Consider the following 12,256-nt stretch of genomic DNA (forward strand, 5'->3'; position numbering starts at 1 on the left):
ACAGTCCATTTTTCCATGTCCAGTTCTGTTACTTCTTGACCTGCATACAGATTTCTCAGGAGACAGGTAAGCTGGTCTGGTATTCCCATCTCTTTCAGAATTTGCCATAGTTTGTTATGATCTACACAGTCAAAGGCTTCAGCATAGTCAATGAAACAAAGGTGGATGTTTTTTGGAATTCTCTAAATTTTTCTGTGATCCAACAAACGTTGAATATTTGATCTCTGTTTCCTCTGCCTTTTCTAAATCCAGCTTGTCCATCTGGAAATTCTTGGTTCACATATTGTTGAAGCCTGACTTGAAGGATTTTAAACATTAATTTGCTAGTATGTGAGATGAGGGCAATTTTGTGTTAGTTTGAACATTTCTTGGCATTGCCCTTCTTTTGGGATTGGATTGAAAACTGACCTTTTTCAGTCATCCTGTGGCCACTGGTGAGTTTTCCAAATTTCCTGGTATATTGAGTGTAGCACTTTAACAGCAAAATCTTTTAGGATTTGAAATAGCTCAGCTGGAATTCCATCACCTCCGCTAGCTGTGTTCGTAGTAAGACTTCCTAAGGCCCACTTGACTTCACATTCCAGGATGCCTGGCTTTAGGTGAGTGATCACACAATCGTGGCTATCAGGGTCATTAAGATCTTGTTTTGTATAGTTCTGTGTATTCTTGCCACCTCTTCTTAACATCTTCTGCTTCTATTAGGTCCATACCATTTCCATCCCTTATTGTGCTCATCTTAGCATGAAATGTTCCCTTGGTATCTCTAATTTTCTTGAAGAGATCTCTAGTCTATCCCATTCAATCGTTTTCCTCTATTTCTTTGCATTTTTCATTTTAAAAAGCTTTCTTATCTCTTGTTGCTATTCTTTGGAACTCTATGTTCAGATGAGTATAGCTTTTTCTCCTTTGCCTTTTGCTTCTCTTCTTTTCTCAGTATTTGTACAGCCTCCTCAGACAACCATTTTGCCTTTTTACATTTCTTTTTCTTGGGGGTAGTTTTGATTACCCCTTCCTGTACAATGTTACGAACCTCCATCCATAGTTCATCAGACATTCTATCAGTTCTAATCCCTTGAATCTATTTGTCACTTCCACTGTATAATCATAAGGGATTTGATTTAGGTCATACCTGAATGGCCTAATGGTTTTCCCTATGTTCTTCAACTTAAGTCTGAATTTGCAATAAGGAGTTCATGGTCTAAGCCACAGTCAACTCCCAGTCTTGTTTTTGCTGACTGTACAGAGCTTTTCCATCTTCAGCTACAGAGAATATAATCAGTCTGATTTCAGTATTGGCCATCTGGTGATGACCATGTGTAGAGTCGTCTCTTGTATTGGAAGAGGGTGTTTGCTATGACCAGTGCATTCTTTTGGCAAAATTCTGTTAGCCTTTGCCCTGCTTCATTTTGTACTCAAGGCCAAACTTGCCTGTTACTCCAGGTATCTCTGACTTCCTACTTTTGCATTCCAGTCCCCTATGATGAAAAGGACATCTTTTTTTGGTGTTAGTTCTAGAAGGTCTTATAGGTCTTCACAGAACTGTTCAGCTTCATCTTCTTCAGTATTAGTGGTTAAGGCATTGACTTGGATTACCGTAATGTTGACTAGTTTGCCTTGGAAGTGAACTGAGATAATTTTGTCGTTTTTGAGACTACACCCAAGTACTGCATTTTGGACTCTTTTGTTGACTATGATGGCTACTCCATTTCTTGTAAGTGATTCTTGCCCACAGTAGTAGATATAATGGTCATCTGAATTAGATTCACCCATTCCTGTCCATTTTACTTGGAATGTTAGGTCCATGAGTCAAGGTAAATTGGAAGTGGTCAACCAGGAGATACTTTGCATTAGATTTCCAGAAATTTTCTTAGGATAATCTTTTAAACTTTAAACTTCTGTCTGTGCTTTTAGAACTGATCATTGCAATGTTGATCCAACTGTAAGACTCTTGCATAACAGCAGGAGTCGTGCAATTGTATTTTTAAGGTGTAGGTAAACTTTTAAAAATGTTCACCTTAGGTCAAACCCCATCACTTGTTTTTTAAAATAACTTTACCGATAATTCAGTATTCTTTACCCACTGGTTTTCAGTGAATGTTGAAACCCTAAAGTTCCACAGAATCCTTGATAATAGGTCTCCCTATCCCCCATGAATTGAAAAATATATGATTTTATCAAGAAGGTTTCACTCTAAATAGAATCAACGGAGAATATTTATATTTGGGCACAAGTTTTTATATCTTTTAGCAACTGTATCTTTCTTCTAACCCTTTTTCCCCCAGAGGTCTTGCCATGATTTCTGAATAGAATATCCTTTCCATTATTTGTTTCTTAATCCATATTTGTGCCTCTATCAAATACCTATTTAAAGTAAGTTTTCTTCATCAAGGACCACTTGAATAGTTCTGCTCCACACTGATCATTTCATTATTCCATTTCTCTTAGTGCTTGTGTTTTGTGTTACATTAATTTGTACCTGTTTTCATGTCATCTTTGCCTGTGTTGTTATATCTTTTCATCTGCATTTTGTTCCCCTATTATATTGTAAATTCTCTGAGAATGAGGACAATGTCTTTAACTTCATTTGCATATCTCCATGACATCAAGTAGAGAATTCCATTTGAAGGCGGCACTCAATTAAATGATATTTTCACTGACAGAATCATGTCTAGCTTTGGAAAATATGGTTTATGATGCACTCAGTATCATTGTTATATATATTTTTTTTCTTAAAAATTCTTTAGGAAGCATACATATACAGCATTATGTAGAAGATACATGTGGAGTAGTTTCAACAAGACATACTACACAATGTATTGACATATAATTTAAAAAATTCAGATGGCAGATAACAAAACATCATTGGTACATATATATATATACATATAGATGTATATATATAATTAATTAATTAATATTATTTGTCCAACCTGCATTTTTATAGATGTTTGTGGATATATAAAAAATATATATATATATATACACACATCTATATATGTATATATACATATATATATATATATATATATATATATAAATGCAGGTTGGACAAATAATATTAATTAATTAATTTCAGTAATATCCAAAATAAACAAAAACATACCTTTAGAGTACATTCTGCCTCTCCATATCTTAAAAAGTAGTTCACTTGGATTTATATATTTATATTAAAAATGTATGTTAAGAACAATAAAATTTCTAAGAGACTTTGGCTTTCTGTAGTACCCAGAATGTATATAACCTCTTTAGCTTGTTTTTTCATAAACTTGCCTCAACGTTCTTTTTTAATCTCATCAAAATTATATCAAATGCTCAGTTCCAGAATTCTTTTAGCTTCTATTTTAAGATTTAACACAGAATCTTAAAATATTAAAGCTGGAAGAGTTCATTAAGTTCCAACAGTTTCCAAATACGCTAGAACTACAGAATCAGGAAATTTATAAAATTGAAGATCCCAAGCCCTATTCCCTGCAGTTATCACTTACAAGTTAGGGTCTAGAAATCCATCATTTTAACAGGCACCCTACTTACTCCTAATATATTGGCAAATCAATAGTTTACTCTGGTTTCTTCATCATAGATATAAATAAATGAAGACATTATACACACATAAATGTGTGTGTGTGTGTGTGTGTGTGTGTGTATGCATGTGTATAGATGTATTGTAAGTGACATGCTGCTCCTCAGATGTGAATTCTAATTCTTAATCCTTCCCTGCCCCCTTCCTCATCCAGTGGCACACTTCTGCTTATATCCCCTGGGCAGTTCCAACTTCAAGTCTTTGCCCACAGTCTTTTGCAGTGGCCTCTCTTTTCCTTTGGATCAAATCAAACTATATGGTACATATTTATCATGATGCCTTCCCCATCTCAGAATCATACAGTTATCTTTCTTCACTGAATTCTTGTGGAACCATTTATCTGACACTGAATCATGACACTGCTGGCATGAAGATTATCTATGGATAATACTGAGTTCTACTCTGACTTGTGTTCCCATCAAACCTATTAGAAATTCTACCTTGGGAAAATTTTTACCAAGGTAGAGGGGGAACATTTTTAATGGCGATAAATCCTTACTCATTTTGAGAAAGTGTTTTAACTATCAGCAAACTACATCAATGATCTGCTAGAGTCTAAAAGTATCATGCATGATATCTTGGTTTCTCAGAGATTCTCAAACTTTAATACACAGAAGAACCACTTGCCATTGTATCTCTTAGTCTGGTCCAGGGGTATTTTAATCTATATATACTATACTATTACTTAGCTTTTGATTAGATTTTATCTCTCATTAAATTTGAAATCTCACAAAGTATTCTGTCTTCTCCATATCCCCCATCATAGCACCTGTCCATCATTAATTATATTATTAGTAAATGCTTAAATTGAATAATTAAATCTGTCAAGACTGTTACTAAACTTTCTGATTTTTAAAATCTCTTGTTAAGAATACTTAAAGCAGGAGTCTCATTGGAAGAAGTCTGAAAGGCACGATACAAAATCTTTCCTCCTTTATGTAAGCCAAGAATAAAAGTTAAGAAAAAGGTAGAAGATGTCATTCTCAAAAAAGAAACCCTAGAGACTTCCCCAGTGGTCCAGTGATTAAGACTCTGCCCTCTAATGCAGGGGGCATGAGTTCCATCCCTGACTGAGGAATTAAGATCCAACATGCCTTGCAGTGTGGCCAAAATAAATAAATAAAGAGAACTCTGTAAATTAAAAAATATATATATATATATAAAATGGGTTTTCTTTTGCTACCATCAATTTCAGTTCACACAACTATTTGTATGAAACTTGCAAATTAAAAGGCTAATAGAGTTTTGCCGAGAGAACACACTAGTCATAGCAAACACCCTCTTCCAACAACACAAGAGAAGACTCTACACGTGGACATCATCAGAAGGTCAACACCGAAATCAGATTGATTATATTCTTCGCAGCCAAAGAAGGACAAGCTCTCTACAGTCAGCGAAAACAAGACCGGGAGCTGACTGTCCGCTCAGATCATGAACTCTTTATTTCCAAATTCAGACTTAAATTGAAGAAAGTGGGGAAAAACACTAGATCTGATTTAGGTATGACCTATATCAAATCCCTTATGATTATACAGTGGAAGTGAGAAATAGATTTAAGGGACTAGATCTGGTAGACAGAGTGCCTGATGAACTATGGACTGAGGTTTGTGACATTGTACAGGAGACAGGGATCAAGACCATCCCCATGGAAAAGAAATGCAAAAAGGCAAAATGGCTGTCTGAGGAGGCCTTACAAATAGCTGTGAAAAGAAGAGAAACAAAAAGCAAAGGAGAAAAGGAAAGATATACCCATTTGAATGTAGAGTTCCAAAGAATAGCAAGGAGAGATAAGAAAGACTTCCTTAGCAATCAATGCAAAGAAATAGAGGAAAACAATAGAATGGGAAAGACTAGAGATCTCTTCAAGAAAATTAGAGATACCAAGGGAACATTTCATGCAAAGATGGGCTCCATAAAGGACAGAAATGGTATGGACTTAACAGAAGCAGAAGATATTAAGAAGAGGTGGCAAGAATACACAGAAGAACTGTACAAAAAAGATCTTCATGACCCAGATAATCACCACAGTGTGATCACTCACCTAGAGCCAGACATCCTGGAATGTGAAGTCAAGTGGGCCTTTGGAAACATCACTATGAACAAAGCTAGTGGAGGTGATGGAATTCCAGTTGAGCTGTTTGAAATCCTAAAAGATGATGCTGTGAAAGTGCTGCACCCAATATGCCAGCAAATTTGGAAAACTCAGCAGTGGCTACAGGACTGGAAAAAGTCAATTTTCATTCTAATCCCAAAGAAAGCAATGCCAAAGAATGCTCAAACTACTGCACCATTGCTCAAAATTCTCCAAGCCAGGCTTCAGCAATACATGAATCGTGAAATTCCAGATGTTCAAGCTGGTTTTAGAAAAGGCAGAGGAACCAGAAATCAAATTGCCAACATCCGCTGGATCATCGAAAAAGCAGGAGAGTTCCAGAACATCTACTCTGCTTTATTGACTATGCCAAAACCTTTGATTATGTGGATCATAGTGAACTGTGGAAAATTCTGGAAGAGATGGGAATACCAGACTACCTGACCTGCCTCTTGAGAAATTTGTATAAAGTCAGGAAGCAACAGTCAGAAATGGACATGGAACAACAGACTGGTTCCAAATTGGAAAAAGAGTACGTAAAAGCTGTATATTGTCACCCTGCTTATTTAACTTATACGCAGAATACATAATGAGAAACGCTGGGCTGGAAGAAGCACAAGCTGAAATAAAGATTGCTGGGAGAAATATCAATCACCTCAGATATGCAGATGACACTACCCTTAGAGCAGAAAGTGAAGAAGAACTAAAGAGCCTCTTGATGAAAGTGAAAGAGGAGAGTGAAAAAGTTAGCTTAAAGTTCAACATTCAGAAAACTAAGATCATGGCATCTGGTCCCATCACTTCATGGCAAATAGATGGGAAAACAGTGGAAACAGTGACACACTTTATTTTGGGGGGCTCCAAAATCATTGCAGATTTTGACTGCAGCCATGAAATTAAAAGACACTTGCTCCTTGGAAGGAAAGTTATGACCAACCTAGATAGCATATTAAAAAGCAGAGTCATTACTTTGCCAACAAAGGTCCCTCTAGTCAAGGCTATGGTTTTTCCAGTAGTCATATATGGATTTGTGTGTTAGACTGTAAAGAAAGCGGAGGGCCAAAGAATTGATGCTTTTGAACTGTGGCATTGGAGAAGACTCTTGAGAGTCCCTTGGACTGCAAGGAGATCCAACCAGTCCATTCTAAAGGAAATGAGTCCTGAATATTCATTGGAAGGACTGATGTTCAAGCTGAAACTCTAATACTTTGGCCACCTGATGCAAAGAGCTGACTCATTTGAAAAGACCCTGATGCTGGGAAAGATTGAAGGTGGGAGGAGAAGGGGACAACAGAGGATGAGATAGTTGGATGGCATCAATGACTCAATGGATATGAGTTTGAGTATACTCTGGGAGTTGGTGATGGACAGGGAGGCCTGGTGTGCTGCAGTCCACAGGGTCGCAAAGAGTTGAACACAACTGAGTGACTGAACTGAGCTGCAAATTAAATTATTTATTTACAAAATCAGCTGTACTAGATTTTGGAATTTAGAAATAATTCTGACCCATGAAGGAGTAATAACTGTTAGAATAAATGCTTATGACCTAGTTGGCTTTAGAATTTAAGTAAAAATTTAGAGAGGCCTCTCTCTCAAGGAAGAGCTTCCATGGGGTCAGTTGCAAAGGACACTTTCCCTATTGTCTTGTTGCTTATCAATTGGGATGTTTTATACAAACACCCGAATGCCATGTATGGCTCTATAAGGTTTAATGGATCTCCATAGTAGTAAATTGTGGGTTCTCTCTGACAAGGAGGAAGGGTTTTAAATCTATTGTAGTAGGTAGTAGAAGACACTCGGTGGACTTCAGACCATCATTCACACCTCTTTTTGCAGTAAATATTTCTGGAGATGCACAGACTTTTTCAGGTCTCTAGGACCCACTTAGACCAGTAACTATCATAAGTTTTACCAAGAATTCCTTATTTTGGATTAAGGCTCAAAGATTAATTTGCTTTAATCACAAACTTTATTCCTCCCAGTTCATGAATAGATGGCTGTATTGGTATAACTATAGTCCATTTATAAATATTCTTCATATCATTTGAAATGCATATAGAGAAAAAGCCAATAAATTGACAGCTGTATATAAAATTTTTCGTTTTGGCTTCTTCTTAAATGGGAAGGCATTAATTTTGTTTTTTATTATTATCAGGAGACATCTATTTTTCAATTTAATAGAATGTTTTTCCCTTGGATATAGTCATTTTATTGGTTACTATGACAATATCTTTCAGATATAGGTTGGTATTGTTATCTTAATTTTATGGTTACTACATTTAATCTATTTTATGCTTATCTCTGGTCTCCAGTTTATGGCAATGTGTGTCCTGGTAAAAGAGTCTGCAACTTTCCCGCATTCCTATGATATAACACAAGCACTTTGTCTGATATTTGACAATAGTACCATCCCATGAACCACACTTATCTTTGTAGGTATGCTGATTTTCTCACTTCTTCTATGTGTAAAGTTATATCACATATTTATTACCCCCAGTAAACTTTAGCATTAGGCTGTGATTGAAAGTATCTCAAGTGAGATTTCATTTTTAGCATTCAATGATAAGGAAAATCCTTGCATGAGTGCTTCATTCTATCAGACTTTCACTCTTGTGCCCTACCCTTCCCCATTTTCTTTCATTGTCTGTCAAAGAAATTCTCACTTGTTCATAAGTGAATTTGGTGTTCTCAAGTGCAGGGAGGAGCAGAAGAGGGAAGGAAGAGAACCTGAGCAGTCACATGGAAGGTTCAGAGCAGAATCTGAAGCCAGATGACCTGAGTAGCATCAGGGTCTGCCATTAATCTAGATATCTTGAGAAAGTTACTTTACCTTGTTGTGCCTCAGTTTCTCCATCTGTAGTATTAGTTGGTCACTTGTGTCCTACTCTTTGCAACCCATGGACTTTAGCCTGCCAAGGCCCCTCTGTCCATGGGATTCTCTAGGCAAGAATACTAGAGTGGGTTGCCATGCTCTCTTTCATCTCCATCTGTAAAATGGGGATAAAAACAGAATTTACCTTTGAGTTTTTCTAAGGATTAATTGGATTAGTATTTGTAAAGCATTTAGAAGGATACCTAGAGTGGAGGGTAATAAATAAACAGATAAATAACGGATGTTCTGACCCCAATAAAAGATTTTTTAAATTAAAAAAGAAATAAAAGCCTTCAGACTGGTGGAAATTGGCATGGAGAAGTAACAGGTCGCAGTTTAGGACTTTGCAATAACATAAGAATATGAATCATTTTAATATAACCTTCTTAAGTGAACAATGCAAAGAAATAGAGGAAAACAATATAATGGGAAAAAACTAAAGATCTAGTATGTGAACCGAGAACTTCCAGATATACACGCTGGATTTAGAAAAGGCAGAGGAACAAATGATCAAATTGCCAACATATATTGGATCATAGGAAACAAGCAAGGGAATTCCAGAAAAACATCTGCTTCATTGACTATGCTAAAGTGTTTGACTGTGTAGATCACAACAAACTGTGGAAAGTTCTTCAAGAGATGAGAATACCAGACTACCTTATATATCTCCTGATAAACCTGTATGTAGGTCAAGAGGCAACAGTTAGATCTGGACATGGAAGAGGGGACTGGTTCAAAATTGGAAAAGGAATATGACAAGGCTGTATACTGTCACCCTGCTTATTTAACTTCTGTGCATCATGGGAAACGCGGGACTGAATGAAGCACAATTTAGAGGAGAAATATCAATAACCTCAGTTATGCTGATGATACCACCCTAATGGCAGAAAGCAAAGAGAAACTAAAGAGCCTCTTGATGAAGGTGAAAAAGGATAGAGAAAAAGCAGGCTTAAAACTCAACATTCAAAAAGCTGAGATCATGGCATCTGGTCCCATCACTTCATGGCAAATAGATGGGGAGAAAATGAAACAGTGACAGATTTTATCTTCTTGGGCTCCAAAATCACTGTGGACAGTGACTGCAGCCATTAAATTAAAAGATGCTTGTTCCTTGGAAGAAAAGCAATGACAAACCTGGACAGCATATTAAAAAACAGAGACATCACTTTGCTGACAAAGCTCCATCTAGTCTGTGGTTTTTCCATTAGTCATGTATGGATGTGAGAGTTGGACCATAAAGAAGGCTGAGTGCTAAAGAATTGATGCTTTCCAGCTGTGGTGCTGGAGACGACTTGAGAGTTCCTTGGACTGCAAGGAGATCAAATCAGTCACTCTTAAAGCAAATCAACCCTGAATATCCATTGGAAGGACTGATACTGAAGCTGAAGCTACAATATTTGGCCACTTGATGTGAAGAGCCAACTCATTGTAAAAGACCCTGATGCTGGGGAAGATTAAGTGCAGGAGGAGAAGGGGGCAACAGAGGATGGGATGGTTGGATGGCATCATTGACTCAATGGACATGAGTTTAAGCAAACTCTGGGAGATAGTGAAGGACAGGAAAGCCTGGCATGCTGCAGTTCATGGGGTTGCAAAGAGTCAGACATGACTGAGTGACTGAACAACAATATACAAACTTGCATAGAAAAATCAGTCTCTATATGTTATATACTTCTTTTCTTTGTTGCTTTAGGCCATTAAATTACACAGTGGAAAAGAGGTCAGAACAGTAAATTTTTATATTGGAATGGTTACTACAAAAGACAAATACTCTTCTTAACTGGAGTTCACTATGTCCATCTTTTTTTTTTTTTTACTTTATTTTACTTTACAATACTGTAGTGGTTTTGCCATACATTGACATGAATCCACCACAGGTGTACATGAGTTCCCAATCCTTAACCCCCTCCCACCTCCCACCCCATATCTTCTCTCTGGATCATCCCCGTGCACCACCCCCAAGCATCCTGTATCCTGTATCGAACATAGACTGGCAATTCGTTTCTTACATGATAGTAAGTCCATCTTTTAAGTAAATATGGAAATAATGCTTATTATTTCCTCTAGAAATCTCCTGGGCAATTCTACATGATTCTTTGCCTGGAAATTCCTGTGAATAAATTGCTAACAGTTTCCTAATGAGTGAGTCATAATGTATATTAGTGGTTTTTTTCCTACACAAAGCAAACACCCTTTCCCAAAAACTCTCCTTCTTCCTTAAGATGTGACAGGGCCTGAAACATTCACACAAACATTGGTATAGCACTCTTTGTCTTCCAGACATTTTGCAACTATTTGAAATAAGTTTCCAAACCAGTAAATTTCTAGAAATTTATTTTATGGATATAAATACTATGTCCAATATTATATCACAGAGCATACACTACTTATTTCATCTTCTGATTATAAATAATCCTGCATAGTCTTTGCCCTAAAATGTGTGTTTGTGTGGGGAAAAAAACTATGGTTAAATTTAAATCTCCAATAATAAAAGCAAGTTAGTGAAGCAACGTTAGGAAAAAAAATTTTTAGTAGTCAAAAACTAAAATATTGTATCCTGATTCATGAAAAAAATGTATTTTGGAAATGTAGATTTCAATTCCTCTCTTGGCAAAGTCTATTTTATGGCTACTACTTCATTTTCCATATGCATAGTCCTTAAATAACTAGAAATGGTAAGGACATCTGACTAGGTGCTATTTTTACACTTTTAAAACAGGCATTTAAATATTTTTCTTTTTTAAAAAACATTTTTTGCTGTGGACCTTTTTTACTCTTTATTGAATTTCTTACAGTATTGCTTCTGTTTTATGTTTGAGTTTTGGGGCCTGAGGTATGTGGGATCTTAGCTCCCCTATCAGGGATGGAACCCACACCCACTGCATGGCATTGGATGGCAAAATCTTAACCACTGGATCACCAGGGGAGTCCCGAAATATTTTTCTGTATTGTGAATTTGTGGAGCTATTGTAATAAAATCCTTTTCAATTATAGGTTTGCACACATGCTCAATGAAGAGAAAGACAAATAATGTTATCGAATTTTTGTTTTAATTTGTGGTGCTTTGAAAGACAGAATATATGTCTACTTGAATGTATGATACATGAATATCCTCACTAATTTAGTATAGATTTTGTGAGCTGTGGCATAGTATCACTCAGCCAGTCCACTAAAGAGATCAGTGCACTATAACAGTGAACAGTCTTGAGTCTCTATGCCTCAGTTTCAGTTCAGTTCAGTCGCTCAGTCATGTCCGACTCTTTGCGACCCCATGAATCGCAGCACGCCAGGCCTCCCTGTCCATCACCAACTCCCGGAGTTCACTCAGACTCACATCCATCGAGTCCGTGATGCCATCCAGCCATCTCATCCTCTGTCGTCCCCTTCTCCTCCTGCCCCCAATCCCTCCTAGCATCAGAGTCTTTTCCAATGAGTCAACTCTTCGCATGAGGTGGCCAAAGTACTGGAGTTTCAGCTTTAGCATCATTCCCTCCAAAGAAATCCCAGGGCTGATCTCCTTCAGAATGGACTGGTTGGATCTCCTTGCAGTCCAAGGGACTCTCAAGAGTCTTCTCCAACACCACAGTTCAAAAGCATCAATACTTTGGCGCTCAGCCTTCTTCACAGTCCAACTCTCACGTTCATACGTGACCACAGGAAAAACCATAGCCTTGACTAGAGGGACCTTAGTCGGCAAAGTAATGTCTCTGCT

Source organism: Budorcas taxicolor, chromosome 6 (genome assembly GCF_023091745.1).
Source record: "Budorcas taxicolor isolate Tak-1 chromosome 6, Takin1.1, whole genome shotgun sequence".
Lineage (NCBI taxonomy): Eukaryota > Metazoa > Chordata > Mammalia > Artiodactyla > Bovidae > Budorcas > Budorcas taxicolor.